The 6717-nt window shown below is 43.2% G+C and overlaps 1 pseudogene; it reads left to right on the top strand.

Annotated features, from left to right (window-relative positions):
- Positions 1-244: 244 nt before the first annotated feature.
- The window catches only part of LOC107509670, a 47705-nt pseudogene continuing 41232 nt past the window's right edge, over positions 245-6717 (top strand).

Below are 6717 nucleotides of genomic sequence, written 5' to 3'. Positions count from 1 at the left end.
TACACGCAGGGCGGCGCGGCTCGGCGCATGCGCGCTGGCTCCTCCCCGCAGGCCCCGCCCCTCGAGCGGACCTTCCCCGAGACCCTCTCGGTCCTCACGGCCCTGTCCCCGCTGCCTTCACCTCTAATTGGACTCTGGCCTCCGTTGACTCCGCCCCCCGAGGACGTGAGCCGCCTTCCCTCCGAGTCACGGCGCCGAGAGGGGGGGCTGGGCGGGGCGTCGGCGCACTATTGTCATGGAGACGGGAAGCCGGTGGCAGCGGCGGCGGGTACAGCCCCGCCGAGGTGGCTGCGAGCCCCACCGAGACCGAGGCGAGGCCGCGCGGCCCGGACGGCCCGAGGAGGAGGGAGCGCGCAGCCGGCCGGCGGCGGCCTCTCGGGCGGCGGCGGAGCGGCGTCCTCCGGCGCGCGTGCTCGGCCCGGGGGGTCGGGGGGCGGCGGCTCGCCGCGTCCCCCAGCGCCCCGCTCCGTCGGCTCCCGCCTTTCGCGGCCCCTCCGCTCCGCAGCGACCGCCCCAGGCTCCGCCCGCTGCCGCCGCAGCCCCTCGCGGTAACGGTCGGTAGCGGCCCGCGCGCGCCGCCCGCCGGGAGCTCGCGGCGGCCACGAGGGAGCGTCCGCGGCCCGCGCGGCGGCCGAGAGGTGAGCCCCGCGTGCCGCGCCCCGCCGCGGCCGTGCGTCTCGCCCCTCGAGCCGCGGCCGTGCCCCCTCGCGGGCCGGTCGGACGCGGCGGGGCGCCCCGCCTGCCCTCGGTGTCGCGGCCCGCGGGCGGGCGGGCGCGCGCGTGGGCGTGGGCGTGTCCGCGGCATCCACGCGCGGCGGCTGCATGCTCGGCCGGCGTCCAGGATGCCGATTCCCGAACGGAACCGTGGAGGTTTGTGCCACCGAGCATCTGAGTTTGTCACCGGCATCCTCATATCATCCCGCCACTCTGGGCCGCTGGCTGTCCACCCTCCCCCCCCCCCCGCTTTTTTCTTCCACCTCCTTTTCTTTTACTGTCTTTTTTTTTTTTTTTTTGGTCTCAAGACGGGAGAATCCTGAAAGATTGAAGCATTCAGAATTTATGGTTCTGTTGCTGTGGTTGTCACCTCCGCTCTACGTCAAATTTAAGGCTCATTTTTTTAAGGATGTCTCTATTTTCTGCTTTATTTGCACGTTGATGGCTCTGCAGCGCGGCTGGCCACGGCCGCCGGGCGTCAGAGATTCACTTGTGTTAATATGTGGAAGGGAAGAGCTGGTCATTGGCAGGCGCGAGGATTTCAGATCGCACCCGGCCGGGTTTTCTCCGCTTTCATATGAAAGCGTTCACGGTTGTTTTGTTTTGTTTTCTTTTTTTTTTCTTTTTGGTAAACATGAGGTTTTAACTTTTTATCTTGTGGTGGTGACGATAGTTTCTCCTCTCCCCACTTTTCCCTCCTTTGTTATCAGCTTTCCCGTCTGGGGACCCGCTTGCTTGTTAGTACTAGTTTCCCTGGGCTCTTGTCACTGAAGCTTTCTCCCCCAGCAGAGGTGGCAGCTAGCCATCTACCTCTTATTTCAGGTTACCAAGACGACTCATTTGCGGGGAGGGAGCTAACTATTGCACTTGTATCTTTCTGAGCATTTTCAATTAGACTAGGAATGGGTATGCCCTGATCGTTTTTAACGTCGGGCTTTTAAAATTCTAATTTTAAAAGTTCATGAGGATTTATTGGTTTCTCGTGTCTGCACGGATCCAGCTATGCATAACTCTTAAAATTTAAAACTTTAAAGTAAGACCCACAGCTGTATTGCTAAGAAATGGCAGAAGAGCTTGCTCTTCAAGTTTTGGCTGTACAGTTGTCATTGTTTAAATCAAGTGCAAAAGAGGTTATTCCTGTTTATTTAGTGTAATAACTGTTTACAGTTAAAACTTTAAAGACTCATAAAAGTAGGTCTGCTGTATTTTAAAGATCTCATCATTCTTGAGGGAGAGACACAACACTGACACTAGGAAAGGCAACAGATTGCTTCTGTCATATCGCTTTGCTGTTTTGGAGTGTACTTAAAGGATTATGATTGATAAGGCTGTCTTTCCAGAGAATGTTGACACAGGTGTGCATCGTTATCTTAATTAAGATCCTGAGAAAATGTTGTCTATAAAATGGTGACATAAGAAGGGCGGCATATTTTTGTACAGTTTTGCTTTTGGAGAATTTAATTGCACTTGAAACCTGTCTTTGAGCTTCCAGATTTTGTGAGCACTTTGGCAACAGAAGTTGTAGAGAGAAATGATAGTTTAACGTTAGGTGTTCTGGCATGTCCTAATACTACTTGTGGCTTTTTTGGCCATGCCTTTGTCGGCTTTCTTTGTGCTCTTTGTGGAATAATGGTTACTAATTTAGAAAGAAAAGCATAAATAGAGCAGTATATTAAACACATTTATTAGTGTTCAGAATATATAGAGGAAGGCATGCTTGATGTGCAGAAACAGGAGTATGATAAAAAAAAGGTAAATATATTACAAATGTTTGCCACTTCGTTTTTTTGGGAAACAGTCTCCTAGAATATTTTAATGATCTAAAACAATTTCTTTTTTTCATATCATCAGCTACTTAGCTACATTGCTTGTGGAATGCCTTGTTTTTCCAGACATAGAAAAAAAGGCTGTTTTCTTTCTTCCAAAATATCGTTCTGCAAATTTGAATTGATGAGCAAGTGAATAGTGCATTTAGCCTCTATTAGATTAAGGATATGAATCATAACCTGGGTGACCACTTAATTAATATTGCTGTCTTTGACTTCAAATCTCTGAATGCAAAAACAATGGCAAACGGATGCCGTTCATCATATTACACTTGGCTTACCCAGCACCTAATACCCTTTAACATAAGTATTGCATTATGATCCTCCCGCCCCCTTTGTAGATCATGATTTCCTGGAAGCTGGCTGTCCATCAGTCTGTATGTAAGATGTGTGACTGTTTTTCTTTAATATTAAAACTCATTGTAGAAAGAGGAAATGAAAGTGGAGGAGGCCATAGGCATATGATCGGAGAAGCCAGGTGTAGAGTCACAGCTCATTCGTGACTCCAAGGATAATTAGCTGGCTAGAATTACATGGTAAACTAAAATCAAAGAAAGACTTATTTAGATTTGTTTGTTGAAACTAAAACAAGAGCAATAATTTCGAGATAAATGCTTTACTGATCCTCCAACTCCCCCATCAGAATTTTTTTTCTGACAGCTAAGATCAGCTTCCCCGTGCTATTATCCATGTACTATTTTCAAATTCGATATGCTATGTTAAAAGAAATGAAGTAGCAATGTGAACTAATAACCTATCATGTATTTTAATGAATAACACTAATAATTAATATATTTTTGCATTATAGGAATCTTAGCAAAATTTTAAATGTTCTTCAGTTGATAACGTGCAAGTGAATGAAATCATGTCATCGAATGAATTATAGATTATGAAAACTGTCATTCTGGAATAATGTTTTAACTGAGATAGCAGAGCCTGTTTTGTGTTAATAGTGCCATACCTTTGTATATTTCCCTTCAGTTTTGACATTGTACTGGATTCTGGATTCTTGACTTCTTTTTAGTATAATTGTTATCTGTTTTATAGAAAATAATTGTTCTTAATAGAATAGCAGCTGATGCAACTCTAAGAAGATGTAAAATCTCGGAATTATTTTTCTTGCTCAGTAATGACTGGTTTGCTTTTATAGCACTACTGTGAAGTGTGATTCCTATGCTTTATTTCTGCATAAATCTGCAATATTTTTATAGCTCGAGTATACTTGAGCACCAGTTTAGCTTGGTAAATTAACTTAGATGCTTCAAAATTGAAAACCAGTATATTGTAATGTAGTTTGAGTTTAAGTCTTTATTAGTGAGGGTGCACCTAACATTTGTTCAGGAGAAGGGAATATAATTTTCTCCTGCAATTGTCATTTATGTAATCCATTTTTCTAGCCTTTTCTCAGGCTAATTATATCCCACACCTTGATACAACCCTTTTTATTTTTTATTTTTTATTTTTAACCGTAATATGGAGTGATACCTTGGAGAAAATTAGATAAGATATTCATATCTAATATCTCAAAAGTATTTAACTGGCCTTCTGTGTTTCCTTAAACAGAATCATTTCCATTTTCTGTGCAGGTGATAAATATGATGCTTCCGTAACACATTCGGATGTTTTCAGCTCAGTTGACTTCTGAACTATGGGGTTCCTCCAAATGTTGACGGAACTTTGTCCTTGCGCATCGCCAGGCTCATCGGCAAGTGAGTGTCTGCAGTGTGCCTGTGTGTGGAGTAAACCTCAAATAGCATCGCTGTTAGTTTCACCAAAGTGTTTATATTGATAACAGGGACTAAGCACAGAATGTAGGGAATGTCACTTGGAGCTTTTGGTTATTAAAATTTTACTAATGCATTAAACAAAGCCTCAGTAAATGGAAAAATGTTTGATTCATGAAAATACCCTGAATAATTTATTTTTAATGATATCACTGGATAGTGAAATTTTTAAAGTTGGTGCTTTTCATAAAAATTAAGACTAAGGTTATGATCTTTTCTAGAAATTGAATTGTTATTTAAAGGAAATAATCTGTTTATACCAAATTACAATTTTTGGTTATTTTCATTGCCCAGTTCTTTTCAGAATAAATTTAGTGGGAGTATCACCTCCAGTCACGAGCACTAAACTCTGTTAATGACAAAGAAGATACAGTCGTGTGTACAACTCGTCATTTCTCATCAGAATTGGGGCTGCTGAATGTAAGCAGGTGAGAGAAGCTATGAGAAAAAATTGTTTTGTGGAACATTTGTGTTGTGGATCGGGGAGAGCAAGGAGCTGCATTTAATGATAGAGAACATTTTGTTAAGTCGAAAAGGGTGGTCTGTGACCAAAAAAAAAAAAGCTAATTTTACAGAAGGCAGTGGAGACTGAAATAGAAGAAATGCTTCTCTGTGAATACTTCCAAAGGCATTAAAGTGAATCTTACTACGAAGTACATAATTGTTCTTGAATAGCACACTCGCCTTCCTCTGTCACTAATGATGTCTTGTGGAGGCGGGCTTTCGTGTACGACCGAGAGTGGAAGCATACAGTGAATTAGCAAATACGCAGCACGGATATAAAGAAAATGTGAAGCAGCGAGCAATCCGATTTCTCTTTGTTCGTCTTTAAGGTTAGGGCGTTTTTTGTTTTTCTTTTTTTAAACCAGGTATAAAGTTATTGCATTTAAAAGATAAGAGGATTGGTTTTTTTTTTTTTTTTTGCTCTCGAGGGTAAATATAAGAAAAACCAAAACATATATGTGAATCGGTTGTCGTATATCTGTTGTCAGCCAAAATTTACTATTAAGATGTATATGTCATGTATATTCATGGTATTCAAATGTATTAAAACTCATAGCCTTTTATATAAAATAGGTATGGGGGGGAGTGGAAGGTTCCCCACTCTTTTGAGAATATGAAGAAAATGTGGCCTTTCAGCAGTACTAGGTTACGCTTGATTAATTGAGAAGGTTGTACTAAATGTTCTCTGGTGGAAATAGGCAGAGTATCCTCTTTGAGGAATGTATCGTTCAGGAATAAAATCAATTGAAATATCGGTAATTAAATTGTAATTCCGTGAAGGAAGGAAGTGATAGGAAAGATGAAGCTAACTATTGCTGTTTTTCTTTTTAAGACTCTACAGTTCATAATGGAGCTACTGTACTGGCTGTTGGAAGGAGGAGATTCCGAAGATAGGGAGGTAATATTATCTCTTTTAAAAGAATACTTTCCTCTGTAATCCTAAGCCTTTATTACATATAAGAACTTTATCTAGTAGACAGCAATTTCTTTACATTCGAGATATGAAAATGATCTGATTTTTCCGCGCTAAGGTTTCGAGCTGCTCCTCTTAGAGCTGGGGGTTGTGTTGGGAGAGCTGAGAAATCTCATCTAGGCATACTCAGCACCCTTAAAATAGCGTCTTTCTGAGAATTCGCTCTGTGATGGTTGCCTGCACAGTTCTAGTGAATGTCATTTCACTTTGTGCTTGATGTGCGTGCATTTAGCAGGTTGCTGAGCCGTCCTCATTTATCTCCCAGTCTTTGTTACCTCCTCTGGGGGAATGCTCTCTTCTGCAGGCCGATTTATTGCCAGCCACGACCAAACTCCGAGTGGGAGACGTGGTGGCTGACAACGGGTTCCAGAGCTCTGCCAGGGAGTCAGCGGGTCCAGCCCCTGCCGCCCGGTGCACCGCAGGCCAGGGGCTCACGCGCACGGGGTCTGTTCCTCGTTCACAGCTCTAAGTCCCTTTCCATTTTTCGCGTAATCCTGGGCTGCGGGTCATGCTTTCCTTTTCTTCTCATTAGGTTGGCTTACTGCTCACTTTGCAGCTGTCGCAGGGATTCAGATGGAACGGAGGGCTCCGTGTTATTCTGGATATCTTCGGTAATTTATTCGCATGCTGTTTCATTTTCAAAAACCTGATGTCGGTGTTAAAAGGTTGAATCCAAGAGTCTTGAAGAATAAAAGTAATGTTTATTTTGAATCAATAAGAAAAGCTGTCTTCTAAAGCTAGATCGCAACATTGAATATGCAGGTTACATTAAAAACCTAAAACCCTTTTATAAAAGACTAGTTACTACATCTAAGAATGTTTGTTTATGCAGGGTTGATTGTATAATGGCATTTATGGGTTTTTTTTTTCCTTTTCAAGAAAAATCATATACTTTTCTAGTCACCAAAACTATCTA

The sequence above is a fragment of the Rousettus aegyptiacus genome, unplaced genomic scaffold (assembly GCF_014176215.1).
Source record: "Rousettus aegyptiacus isolate mRouAeg1 unplaced genomic scaffold, mRouAeg1.p scaffold_m13_p_14, whole genome shotgun sequence".
Lineage (NCBI taxonomy): Eukaryota > Metazoa > Chordata > Mammalia > Chiroptera > Pteropodidae > Rousettus > Rousettus aegyptiacus.
Note: the sequence above shows the minus strand (reverse complement) of the source record. Positions and strands in the feature narration are given on the sequence as shown.